Source organism: Capricornis sumatraensis, chromosome 4 (assembly GCF_032405125.1).
Source record: "Capricornis sumatraensis isolate serow.1 chromosome 4, serow.2, whole genome shotgun sequence".
In the NCBI taxonomy this organism is placed as follows: Eukaryota; Metazoa; Chordata; class Mammalia; order Artiodactyla; family Bovidae; genus Capricornis; species Capricornis sumatraensis.
Genome location: NC_091072.1, coordinates 46467552 through 46481998, shown reverse-complemented (window position 1 = coordinate 46481998; position 14447 = coordinate 46467552). Strand labels below are relative to the sequence as shown.

The window sequence follows — 14447 nt, the reverse complement described above, 5'->3', positions numbered from 1 at the left end:
TCCTGATATCGCCTGGCCTTCTCTTAAGTGTTACTACTTCAAACAGATGCTACAAAATAAATGCCAGGTACTGCCACCATCAATACAGGTATAAAGTAACCCAGAGGGTTATGAGGTTGAGGCAAGGGAATGGTGGTCAAGGGGAGATGATGGATACCAACGTAAAACAGACAGCATTCCTCAGTCAAAAAATCTCGTTCCCACAACTCAAAGCACACGTCCAGCCCTGGCCAGCCACTTCCCAGATATATCAGGTTGAGAGGACAGCCAAACAAGAACATGTAGACATGATACTAAAAGAAAATCCAAATTCATTCCCCATCAACTATGTGCCGAGAGTCTCCTTTTTTTGCACAGAAATTGAATTTGTGGAAAAGACTGTGGCAGTTACTCTCCAATCACACTGCTTAAGGCAGACAATCAGACTCATGACTTTAGTGCATAAGAGGAATTTAAATGTTATTAGAACCCCTCATTTTACCTGCAAAGAAGTTAGAGACAGAAGGAAGAAATAAAGAAAGCTAACATATAGTAGGCTCCTGTTATGTGCTGAGTATGATGCTAAATGTTTTCATATCCCATTAGTAATTTCATCTTCACTTCCAAAGAAGTCTTACTAATGTGAGAAGAAGTCTTTGTAATGTGAGACCAGGGTAGGTCATGGTTGCTGTGGTGGTGGATTTTTGGTGCAAAACTGGGTTCACTTTTGAGCTTGTTAAATGCTTGATGAGGACAGTCTTCTATTAATATCTGCCGAGGTACCAATGGAGTCCAAACACTTATAGGCAGAAGGGAAAGTGAAAAGCAGCAGTTAAAAAAAATGAAGGAAAATGTGAGAGATCCAAAGTCTTTAAGGAGTCAATTCCCTGTGGTAGAAAAGGAGCTCTCACCTGGGTTTCAAGTTAAGGTGTCATTATCAGAAACCTATAACTCAGAGTCAACTTAAGAGTCTTTATTAGCATTACAATGATACGGTAATCCAACCATACATAGAAGAGAAAAGAAATTAAAATTTGAAAGAAAAAAAATCATACAACACAGCAGAATAAGTTTCATTAAGAATGAAGGCCTGAAGCCAGAAGTCTCACAGATTTACTAATGACACATTCTGAATGCCTTTGCTCTGTTCTGAGCAGAAATGATTGCTCTGTGTTCTGCTGGTTTGTACTTTCTTCACTGCTAAGTTTCCACATAGAGACCCCTAGAAGAAACTGCTGTTCAGATCAAGCAGAGATGCAGTTTACATAGTAACCCCACTTCTCACTGAGTCAAGGCTCTAAGCACTGAAATTCCAAGACCATAAATAGAGCTGTTATCTTTTATGACTTTGGTGGAATAATCTCAGAAATAAACACTGGATTGGTCTCATTCCAGGCTCTTTGGCTAAGGCACATTGTGTAGAGAAAGGTAGCTAAAGTGCCTGGAAACTCTTCAACCAGCAAAGAGAGATGTTCCATGTTGCTAATTTAAAAGTTGTTATTTTCTTTAGTTTCTCTGAGACCAAAGGACTTGGAAGCTACATTGACTTCCCACTCAGAGGCTGAAAGAGGTTCCAGACTATTGGAATCTGAGGGAGAAGGCTGAGCCTTCTCTCCAAACTTTGTATCAGTTAAGTTCTGTAGGGCTGATATCATGCTATCTCACACTACTTTACAAAGTGCAATCCCTTTTATGTCCGGCAGCTAAAGTAGTTCATGGTCCCAACACTGGTTGTGTCATCCACAGCAGGATCCCTGAATATCTAATTATGAATGGATTTCCAATGTGAGTTCATAACTATTGCCTGATCGCACCACATCTCTCTTAAAACATTCAATTATCTGGCTATAATTGCACCTGTCAGCACATGCTGCCTTCAATCTCCACATCGGCAAACTTCTATCTTTTCAACTCGCATCCCTTTGATGCATTTTCTCCTGAATAATGCTTCTCAGAGCCCTTTTCACAAAAGCACTCTGTTCGCTGGAAATATAGGAACTTTCAAAAGTGTTAACACTGTAAAACATCATGTCTCCTTTTGAAAAAGAGAAGAAGAAAAAGAAAAGCTAGAGCTGATATCAGACACTAAACTTTTTCTGCTCTAAATTGGAATCTTCTCTGATAAGCCCTGTTAGGAGTCTAAAGCTTACAAAGGGACCTGGGCAAAACGCCCCCAGGGAATTCTTAAATCATTCTAAGAAAGTTGTGATCACTGCTGCTGGGAAAAAAGAAATTCAAAACAAATCTAGCGTTCTTCTCCGCTTATCAGTCAGTTTTTCAAAGCTGACTCCTCCTGTCTGGTGTTGAACAACTTTTTATTGTTGCTGCAAATTAAAGCTTTTAGGAAGTGAGTGAGCATGCCGCATTTGCTTCCCATCCCCAATCAGCACATCTGTCTTTGAAACCCTATTTTGATAGGTTTTGTTTGTTCTAAATAACACAGGAGCCAACACTTCGGCTAAATCCTGAAGAGAAGGAAAGGAAGATGGGGGTGGGGGAGGGTCCATTGATGAAAAGAGCAGGAGGATGAGCTGGGAGCCAAAATAGTGGTGGTGTTGTTGTTGTTGTTTTTCCGGCTTTCACACAACATTTGGTGGGTAAGTGCAAGTAATCCGGGATGACACACTGGGACACACTGAGGGAGGCGGAGGGGTGACTTTGCTTTCACTTCACTAAAGAGATAATAACAGGCACTAATTTGGTATTGAGGCAATTTTTCTCCGTTCTCATTTTAGAGCCACATACAGAGTTTCTGTAGTTTTAAAATAGCAGACTGTAAAATCTGGCCCAGATCAGAGTTTAGGCAGCTCTTATGATCACTCCCTCTTATATCCCTGTCAGAGCACAAATATATTCATATGGGGCCCTCTCTTCATGAAGCTGAGCATCTGGATATTGCCCTTGTGGAAATCTTCCCTTTTTCCCCCCTAGGAATCATTACTCTTCTTCACAACAATTCTTCTGAGACGGGCAAAAGATATTACAGTTAATTTTTTTTAATTTAGTTCAAGAAGCATTTATTGTACAGCTATTAAATATCGAGTAAAATGTTAGGAACTGAGGGTTAAAAGTAAATAAGACAAAATCCTAGGATAACTCTTAGCAAAAGTCACTTCATGGTTCGATAAACAGCAAGTACTAACTTTTCTGATCCAGTAAAAAAAATCTTTCCTAGTTCTTCAAGTAGCACAAAAGAGCTTCAGGGGAAATCTGTACTTATGTCTCCTGTTCCCCATCATCTTAAATATTTCTTAATTCCTGAATAAAAAGAGATTTCTAACTCTTCCCCTGTCTGCTTCCTCTCCCCAAATTTTCACTAGATATTAGGGAAGCAATGTAACATAATGGTTATCAGTTTATAATCTGGAGTTAGAACAAGCCCATGTTGCACGTTCCTGTGCTGATAAAGTGACTTAGAGCAGTGTGGTAAAATAGGGTTTCCTGCAGTGACGGAAATATTCTGTATCCGTATCACCCCGTACAGCAGCCACTTGTTACAGGGGACTATTGAACATCTTAAACGTGACCAGCACTACTGAGGAACTAAACTCATGGTTCTATTTCATTTTAACTAATAAACTTAGATAGTCACATCTCTACCACATTGGACAGCACAGATGTATTGTTTTTTCATCTATAAACTGGAGGTTATAAAGGTCCTTATCTCCTGGAGTTCTTAGGTTTTGTCCTTTTTGAATCTATTTTATCACTTTGACAAGCAGCAGTAAGTTTCTCCAGGACAGAGGTCATGCCATGTTCATTTTTGGGTTCCTGGTGCATAGGAAAGCCAGGCACATATTAGATGCTCAGCAACTGCTTTCTGACCTTAACAGAATAAAGCAAAGCTGGTGGGGCCCTATTGCACCACAGAGAGGTAAATCCACAGGAACCCCAAGCATAGTTTTCCTAATCTCCAAGGTATCATAAGGGTTCTGGACTTAATCTTGGTTTCGCTATTTTCTAGTCAACTGTCCTGATGCTGAAGCTTTAATACTTTGGCCACCTGATGCAAAGAGCTGACTCATTGGAAAAGACCCTGATGCTGGGAAAGACTGAGGACAGGAGGAGAAGCGGACGACAGAGGATGAGATGGTTGGATGGCATCACTGACTCAGTGGACATGAGTTTGAGCAAGCTCTGGGAGATAGAAAGGATAGGGAAGCCTAGCATGCTGCAGTCCATGGGGTCACAAAGAGCTGGACACGACTTAGCAACCAAACAGCAAGTTGTGCGTACACAGGGGAATGACCTGACCTCACCGATCTCTGGAATTACCACCTGTAAAATGGCGACAATCCTGCCTACCTCATAGCCACAAGCAGAATGACGCAAGCTGACAGAAGAAATGTCAGATCTCTCTTTCCTTCTGTGGCTTCTCCACCTGTTTCTCTACACGGTCATGAAGAGGTACAAGGTTACCTCTTCCTTGCCTAAAATTCACTCACTTTGAATTTGTTCTGAATGTGCAATCTTAAAAAGCAAATATTCCTTAAAAATTTTTTCCCAGATCATCTCCATATTCCACGCCTGAAGGTAAATAAATGAGCTTCTCCCTGTGACCCGGCACTGAGAGAGTATGACTTCTGAGTCTGCTGTGGGTGCTTTATGAGCGCTAATTTCGGATGACACACACCACACAAGGAAGGCAAACCTTGGTGGGGGTGGAGTGATGGGGAAAAAAGAAATCCTGCTTTGAATCTGCTAAAATATATACATTCCTACAACTGAAACCTTTACCCCCAAAAAGTCACTACCATTAATAGCCTAAGAGAACAACAGCGTTCTAGCAGGCACTCAGGCACAAGTTTGGTTTCAAAATGCACAGGTTTTAAATAATGTATAGGGTTGTGTGGGGTGGTGGTGGAGTTCATAGAATGTCTATTGTTAGAATGCTCAGAGCTTTTGAGACAAAAGGCTTGCATAAAGATTCCTGGGGCTTATTTTTTGCTTTGAGGCACCTCACAAAACCAGACAAAATATAATGACTGAGAACTTGGGAGGCTGGGTCTAGGAACATGTCCTTGTAACTAAGTGTGACTGGAATGTTTCAGAACACATCAGTCTCCACACGAATTTAAGAGGTGCCAGGGAAGAGTGGACCTATTTGGTACTTTCTATAAAGCCTTTTTCTCTGCGAAGATCAAAGCCTTACTTCATCAGCCCTCACACAGGGGGGTTAAGTGGTTTCCCAACAGTCACACTGAGAGCTGACCGTGGGGCCTGGATTGCGGGCATGTGGTCTGTAGGCCCTTCTGCCTCAGGATGTACACAGTGTTGTCCCATCTGCAACACTGCTCTGGAGTGAGGCACTTCCCCTCCTGCTTCCTCGTGAAATAAAAGATGCCCCCCTCGATGACGGGGTGGGCTAACTGGCCCTGTGAAGATCAAAGGAGAGAGTGGGCTCCTGACAAAGCCTGGTAGCTGGGTCCCCACTGGATGGAAGAGCAAGGCACAGACCATCCAGTAGACACATCCAGCACTTAGGGTCCCAGCACAGCAGGGCCGCCAGAGCAAAGAAAGAAAGCGTCACTCTCAACTAGCTATATAAAACCGGTAATTGGAAAATCAAGAAACTACTCAACTTTAGTACACATACAAGTTTTGAGTTTTCTTCCGGGCTTGTGTGCTAAGTCACCTCAGTCGTGTCCAACTCTTTGTGACCCTATGGACTGTAGTCCACCAGCTCCTCTGTCCATGGGATTCTCCAGGCAAGAATGCTGGAGTGGATTGCCATGCTCTCCTCCAGGGGATCTTCCCGACCGAGGGATCAAAGCCACGTCTCTTACGTCTCCTGACATAAGAACCCGTATTGGCAGGTGGGTTCTTTAACAGTAGTGCCCCCTCTTGTGGGGTTAGCTTAATACAGAATGGTGGTTATTCCCACAGATGCTGGCACCACTCCCTGAGTTCAAATCCTGACTCCCCTACTTACCAGCTGTGTGACCTTGAACAAGTTATTTAACCTTTCTGTGCCTCAATTGCCTCATCCATACATTCAGAATAATAAAAGTAACTCAGAACTTAGAGGGTTGTTGTGAGTACTGAGTTCATCCACTTACAATGCTTAAAATAGTGCCTGGCATATAATAGTTGATATAGACATGTTTGCTGTCAGTAATAATATACACATGCATATATATGTGTGTGTGTATATATATATATATATATATATATATATATTTAATTACTTCTGCTGCTATTGTGTTTGAACTTATCTATGTTGGAGAATGGAAGGGGCCAGGTTTTAGGGCCTCTAACATTCTACCTGACCCCGAGTGTGTGTTAGTTGCTCAGTCATGTCCAACTCCTTGCAACCCCATGAACTATAGCCCATCAGGCTCCTCTGTCCATAGAATTCTCCAGGCAAGAACACTGGAGTGGGTTGCCATGCCCTCCTCCAGGGAATCTTCCCGACCCAGGGACTGAACCCAGGTCTCCCGCACTGCAGGCAGATTCTTTACCATCTGAGCCCCCAGGGAAGCCTTGTGTATAGCCCAAACCAAATTTCTTCTGAGGGAGGAGATGGTTGCTAAGCTCGGAGTGTGAGCTCCTGGTTAAAACTCAGGAAAGGAAGGCCAGATGGGCTCAGCTTTCTGAGAACGAGCCATTCTCTGAGAATCACTGGTGCGATGCTGCTCTGCTATCCTGAACAGCAAAAATGATGACAGAACTGTGGAGGGAGCCAGTTGGCGGGGCAGGAAGCTTGGCATCACACTTGGCAGAGATGAGGCTGATCTGTGGGGGAGGGCAATTTGAAGCTAAACAAGAGCTCACAGGGATGAAGGTTCAATCCTATAAAGCTCTGGCTCATCTTCCCAGCTCACCAAGAAGACCATGCCCAGACTTGACTTCAGCAAGCCCCGATATTAAAAACACCCAGGACAGTCAGGCCTTAAATTAGATAAACTCATAGACCCAGGATGTCTCAGACAACAAGGAGGGAAAGCTGGGAAAAGAAAGGTCCAATGAAAGGAAACTGTTTGATCCAGAGAGGGGTAGTCAAGTTTCCTATCAATGTGAAAGCCTATGTCTTCAGCTGCTGATACCATTAGTTAACAAATGAGGATTGATGTCTGAGCCACAAGAACAGAGATGAATGCCATCTGCCCATCTGCCCGTGTTAGAGAGGGTTCTGTTGTAACACACAAGGGCTAAGCATAAAGTTCACTGACTCGGCTTGGAAACAGATGAAAACCAGCGTTAGAAATAATTCACTTTTATTTTTCTTATAAAATTGAAACACAGCAGCAATTATAAGAAAAATCACCTGAGTGCAAAAGCTTTTTTAAACTTTAAAACAGTTATATTTTAAAATAAAATTAATTGCCCCTGATATGTGCAACTGTGACAAGAAATATTTTTCTGAATGCAAATGCATTGAGTGATATTATGACAATAAACGCTGCAGTGTGAGTCCATGGTGTCATGAATTATTTCCTAGCAGGGAAGGTTTGCTCTCTTATTTGAAAAGGGACACACGAGGAAAGAGCAGGACAGACTCACGTCAGCATGTGCTGACTCATCAGTCATCAACGCAGCCCTGAATGGGGGTTCCCTGACTGAATAAGCTTATACTATGCTGTGCCAAGGATATTTTTGTTACTAGTATATTCAGCACAACATTTGAAAACAAAATAGAAGAAATCTTTTTAAATGTCTTCATTAAAACATTTTTTAAAGGGATTTCTGGTGCAAAAACTGCACTATTACTTCGGCAAGACAGACACTGTGCTGGTTTGACTTCTAAGAACTGACAATGAAGAACGTATGTTATGCTGAAAATGCCGATCTTCTCCCTGAGCAAAGGAGAAGGGGTCAGAGTGCTGTGCTATGGATCTGTGCTTCAGCATTGCTCTGGGCAATACTTTAGGTTTCTAACATACAGAACCTTGAATTATCGGGCCACCTCTGGTCTCCATCCAGAAATACAGATGGGTGGGTTTGGCCTATACTGGAGAAAACAAGACTAAGTCATAATACTTTAGAAAATAGGACCTTCTTGGGCCTTACCTGGTGGCCCAGTCGTTAAGAGTCCACCTTGCAATGCAGGGGACACAGGCTTGATCCCTAGTTGGGGAACTAAGATTCTACCTGCCATGGGGCAACTAAGCCCTCGCAAGGCAACTACAGAGCCCGTGAGCCTCAAGAAAGATCTCAAACGATGTAAAGATCCCACATAACAAAGCCAAATAAATATTTTGTAAAAAACAAACAAAAAAATAGGCCCTTCTTGCTTTTCCTTCCTTCATTTCCTAGACCTCAGTCAGTCCACACGGTTTCTGAAGAAAAGCATGAGATATGGCCCCAGGAGAATATGGTTTTCTTAAACCATATTTCTCATTAAAGAGCTCTACATTTCTGAGATACCACTGGCCATCAGGACTACAGATAAAATTGAAGATCATATAGACAAGTATACATGCACAAGCAAATTCAGTGAGCAAGAATTCAACATCACCTGGCACTACACACAGTCAAGAAGCCTGTTTCAACTATGAAGAATAGAAGCCACAGACCCCCTAAAAGGAAGTGACTGGGGAAGAAAAACCAAATGCACTGAAGCAGAGCTAGGAAGAAGGGGGAGACATACAGCAGCTGAAAACCCACAACGCCTCTGAAAGCTGACATCAGAGACACGACCAGGGCAAGATCCCTCCCTCCAGCTCGCTTCTCCCTGCAGCGTGCCCTAGACTTTCCTGCACTGCGTCTCCACCGCCCCTCTCCAGCAAGAATCTTCTAGAGACAGATGCAGAGATGCTCCTCCACTCACTTCAAACGCGGCCAGCACTACCCAAGACTTTCCTGCACGGAAACTTCAATGTCCCTCTCCAGCAAGAATCTTCTAGAAATAAATCCAGAGATGTTTCTAATGCTCTATCCAGTCACTTAGACGAAGACAGCACATCAACACACAGGACAGTCCTGCAGGGACCTACACCAACAGTTGCAGATACAATCTCAGAGCATCTCTTCTTCATGTCACATTTAAGACGTTCATAGAGAACTCAGAACCCTTCACAGACTGACGCTGTTTTTTAAAGGAGGCCAGTGAGCTTTCCTGCCTTTAAGGTGAAACTAAATTCGGGGTTTTTTTTACCCAAAGGGGGAAATATCTTCTTAGCACCATGTGGTTGGGTCTCCTTTTCTTTCTCTTTCTCTCTCTCTATCCCATTTTCATGAAGGGGAGATGGGAACAACCTTCACATCTCCTTTACCTCCACTCCAGCTTCACAGTGAACAACCAGTGTTGTCATGTGAAACAATGTACATTCTCAAAGCAAAACCGATGAACAGAACAAGCTGCCCGTCCTGGGTGTGATTTAGAGAGAAGACTCTTCCAAATGGTCCAAATGGGCTACCTTCAAAGCTTCAAGTGATGTCTAAAATTCCCTCATTAATGGTTCATGAGTTTACCTGAAGACACTGACTATATAAAAACGACTCATTGAGGGAGGGGAGTCCCCCTACAGTTCCTGAAATCAGAGTGAAGCTGCGGGAGGGGGTGGAGGATCTGCAGCGTTGCAGAAGGGGGTGCTCTCAGCACACGGGGCACCGCCAGGCCTGCCCTGGGCCCCTCTCTCCACAGATCTTGGATGGAGCCTGGCACTCTGCATATGTCTGCCTAATCGGGCACCTCCCGGTAGCAGCGGCACTCACGGCTCCAGCCCACTTTGGCCTCAGCTTTCACTCTACATGCCAGGTTTGGGTATCTACTCCAAATTCAGTCTGGATCTTCTTGTTCCCCTGTTGCCTTTGCCAGCTGGCCTTGAGTTAATTACAGTCTGATGAAGGAGACTGACACATGAACAAATAATTGCCGTGCAGTGCTGCGAGCGCTAGAACAGAAGTAAGGCAAAACGCTACAGGAATACCCAGTACTGCCTGGGAAAGTCTTCACAGAAAAGCGTGCAACTGAGTCTTAATCCTGAGACCTAAAATGATCTCGCAAGAATCATTCCAGGGCTAATGAACCACCTGTGCAAAGAGATGGAGGCAAGAGCCAGCAGGGCCCCAGGATGGTGAGAAGTCTAGTGCGGCTGGAACATAAGGTTTTAGAAGGGGCAGAAAGAGAGACAGAAGATGTGATTTGATGATCGCAGATATTTTCCCCCTGAATGTAACAGGGAACCAACAGAGGTTAAACATGAGAATGCTCTACTCACATTGGTGTTTTAGAAAGGGAACAAAGTCTACAGTAATTGTCAGAGTACCCATGTTAACATGACCTGTCAAATATCTCCTTTTCAAACAGTGGCTTCCACTGGGCAAGATGTTGCCCCCTGGGGACATTTGGCAATGTCTGGAGGCAACTGTGGTTGTCACATCTGGCAGGGGTGGGAGCCTACGCTTGACATTTAGCAGGTAGAGGCAAGAGATGTTGCTAAACATTCTACAATACAAAGGACAGCCGCCCACAACAAAGCATTATTCAGCTCAAAATATCAATACTGCCAAGGTTAAGAAACCCTGTTCTAAAAGATGAGATGGCCAGAGGGTGCAAGGTGACACAGCCCACAGGGACTCAGAGAGGCAAAGAGGAGGCCAGGCGATTGTGGGGCTTCTCACATTTTGTCCTGCCCCCACCCGCAGGTGTGATGCTCACACACCCATGCAACTTGGAGCTCGGCTTCTTTCCCTCGTTCCATGGAGTGAGAAGGGCACTATTACTGCAATAACCTTGAATTTGACCCAACTGATTTTTTTTAAGGAAATCGTTTGTAAACATAAATACTAGATTAGTGACAAAGGTGCTTGCTGATCAAAGTAGGCTGATCAAGGAGGTGCAGAATCCCTGCCTGGGGCAGTGCTCCAAGGGAGAAAGAGCCAGAACACTGCCTCCCTTCAGGCAGAATCAGTGGCCTTTCAGTCCAGGTAGAAATGCATGGAAAAGCAGCTCCTCCCTCCTCTTCCTGAACTGGAATCGCTGATTCCCCAGGCCCCTCTCCTCTACTGTCCCCCAGGCCAGAACACTCCCCAGGGGACAAACCCAAATTGCTGTTGCCATTTTAAATTCAAGTCCCAGTTCCTGGTGGGCTTAGAGCCACTGGAGTTTTAAAAAGTAAAATGGTAAAAACAAGCCATGCTTGAAGCCCAATAATGTGCTGGGAGTGGGGATATCAAAGTACAGTCTACCCAGACCAAAGAGAAAAACAAAGCTTTTTTTCAGATACCGTATTTTTGCTGCTTCCATTCTCTTTGCTAGCTGTGTCTTCCGGGCTCACCTTCGTCTCATTAGCGCTGCCTCCACCACAACAGTTCAGCAGCTAGAAGCAGTTATTTGGAAGCAGGGTACAAGCACCAAACACAGAAGTCACGTTGAACTCCACAAACTGGAAAAACTGCCCTCTTGTTGGTTCTCAATTGAGGACATGGGATTGTATTTAAAAGACAATGCCTGTGAAAGTGCTTGGGCAGTGTTAGGTAGGTAAAATAGGAAACAGGAGTCCAGAATGGCGGTGGCTAAAAGACAAGGAAGGGAAAAGCCCGCGAAAATAGAACAAAGGACGGTCCGAGGACCTGAGTGAGGACTTCAGGAAGAACAGCACTCCTGGCTAGCCCAGTTTGCATAGGGCAGGCCCAGGGCAAGGGAAAAACATAAAAAGAGGAGCCAAAGGGCTCTCTCCCCCTCTCCCTCCCGCCCACTCCCCCAAAACCCCAAACCCCACCCCACCCATGTGCTGGCACGCTCTCTCGCTCTCTTCTCTTTGCATCTTTGAGTCGGCATGCCCTCACACCTCGAGGACGGATTCTCTTGCTATTATCCAAATAAAACAGAGCTGTAACACTGATTTGTCTAAGAGCTGTAACACAGTCTGTCCAAGACCCGAGAGTTGTGACATGCCAAGGGCTTCAATGTCCGTCACTCCAAATCTTTGTTGTGACAAGACAGAACCGAGGAACATACACTCGCTTGACAGGCAGGAAACAGAATTTCATAGATTCAAACTACAGCATGTGGCTGGGAAGAGCTCTGGGACTCTGCAAGACGTGAGGATTGAAGGGATCTTTGCAGAGCACTGTGTCTGCACAGTGTATTCCTGGAAGGATGCAGCGGAAAGAGGCAGCAGTGGCTGCTGCTGGGGAGGACGCAGCAGGGGTCAAGGACCAGGGGAAGGGAAACAGTCACTGTTCACAGCGGGCCCTTCTGTAAGCTCTGAATGCTGGATCGTGGACATGCACCACCTACACATAAATCATCATTGTCATCTAAGAGACAAATGAATGATAAAAACCCACGAAATAGGGGACTTCCCTGGTGGGCAGTGGTTAAGACCGCGAGCTTCCAATGCAAGTGTGCAGGTTTGATCCCTGCTCAGGGAACTAAGATCCACATGCTATGTGGCTTGGCTAAAAAAAAAAAAAAAATTAAAAATACGAGTAACTTTTAAAATAAATAAAACTCACAAAAATGAGCCTGTACAAACAATCCCAAGTTAGCGAATCTCAAGTGTCCATGCTTTCATTTAGCAGCTGTGAAAGAAGAGAACACCAAGATCAACAGCGGGAATTAAAATTCACTTCTGACCTCTCAGCTCTGACTCCCAACCGCCAGGAGCTCCTCTGTCTGGAGGTCCCTTCCAAGGACCTCTCCAAGAGAGGACGCTCCAAATTCAAATCCCCCTCTTGTTTCCCTCTTTCCTCCAAGCCTAAGCCCCTTCTGATATTTTCCAGTATTATTAGAAACAACTACCCACCCAGCTTCCCAATCGAAAAGCCTGAGCAGTACCTTAGGGACCGTCTCACCCTCATTACAGTTGCAAATACTGTAAATTCCATCTTAACGATGCGTTTCACACAGGTGTCCTCTCCTGCTGTTCTACTGATGCCTTACACACCGTACTCCTTCCCTGCAACGGGACCTCCCACCAGTCTCCTGGCGAGTTCATGCTCCATGTGTCCCAGCCCTCACCCCCATCAGCTTCTTTAAACACGATGACTTCATCATGCTGAGGAGCCTTGGATAGCTCCCTGCTGCCTACAGAATTAAGTCTAAATGCCCTATTTTGACAAATGACTGTTTACATTGTGGACCAGTTGATCCTATCCATCCTAAAGGAAAGCAACCCTGAATACTCATTGAAAGCACTGATGTTGAAGCTGAAACTCCAATACTCTGGCCACCTGATGTGAAGAGCCGACTCATTAGAAAAGACCCTGATGCTGGGAAAGACTGAAGGTAAAACGAGAAGAGGGTGGCAGAGGATGAGATGGTTGGATGGCACCATCCAATAAGAGGACATGAGTTTGAGCAAACCCTGGGAGATGATGAAGTACAGGGAAGCCTGGTGTGCTGCAGTCCATGGGGTTGCAAAGAAACACAGAGCCACCCTGGTGCACTGTTCGGCAGGGGTCAGCCGCTCCGCCACGCTCTGTATCACGTACCTGATGAAATTTCACAACGTGTGTTTGTTGGAAGCCTACAACTGGGTGAAAGCCCGGAGGCCTGTCATCAGGTCCAACATCGGCTTCTGGAGGCAGCTGATAGACTACGAGCGCCAGCTTTTTGGGAAGTTGACAGTTAAAATGGTACAGACACCGTACAGCATAGTGCCAGACGTTTACAAGAAGGAGTCCCGACACCTGATGCCTTACCGGGGGATCTGAGCCACCAGAGCCCGCAGCAGCAGCCCCTCGAGCAGGACCAGCATCTGCCACACGCTGTCTGCTCCCCTCCTCACCTTTCTCTCCAAATGGTGGACAAATGCTCCTCCCTGAAGTGTTTTTTTATTTTTTTACACTGGGTGTTCATGTTTTATTTTGAGAGAGAGGGAGGGGAGGGGAGGAAGACACAGGGAATGCTCACATTGCTACTAACATTTTAGGTAGTGGCTTCAGGACTGAGCGACTGAACATCAAAATCGTGAACAGAAGAATAATTTCACCCCTAACACATGCCTGCGCTGTGACCACTCTGAAGGAATCAGCCTTGCTCATTTCTGCCTCTTCCTGCCTCCACATCAAGGAAAAGGCAGCTGTTTCCTTGACTTGAAAGCTTCCCTCTCACCCCCCTTTGCTTATCCAAAGAGAAATTCCTGTCCACTCTTCTGGACCCCTACTCATCTCACATTCCTCTGAAAAGCCTCTCAGGACGGCTCCCTCCTCTTTGCTCCTGTGACACTCTGCACATATACCCCCTCACCATACTCTTTCATAATTGTTTATGTTTCTATCTCTCCTGCCAGAAAAGTCAGAGGCTTTAGCAGAAAAATAAAAAAGCAGCTGCTATATTTCATTCATCTTTGAATCCACTGCACCTCCCTGCACATAAATGTTTGCTGAATGAATTGGCAGCAAGTACTTTGGTAAAAATATAACACATTATTCCCCCAATTCTACAGACCTCTGTGGCTAAAATCTCATTTCTTTGGCCTCTCTCTGCATACCTATTGGCACGCTACCACAGGTCTCAGGAGGGCCGGTTATTCAGACCGAGCTAACAAAGTGCCTGCTATTTGTAAACAGGGCCA

At 44.9% G+C, this 14447-nt stretch overlaps 1 protein-coding gene across 2 annotated transcripts in view; it reads right to left on the bottom strand.

Annotated features, from left to right (window-relative positions):
* TPH2 (tryptophan hydroxylase 2) overlaps positions 1-14447 on the bottom strand; it is a 101779-nt gene that overhangs the window by 49823 nt on the left and 37509 nt on the right. The gene's annotated exons all lie outside the window — the stretch shown is intronic.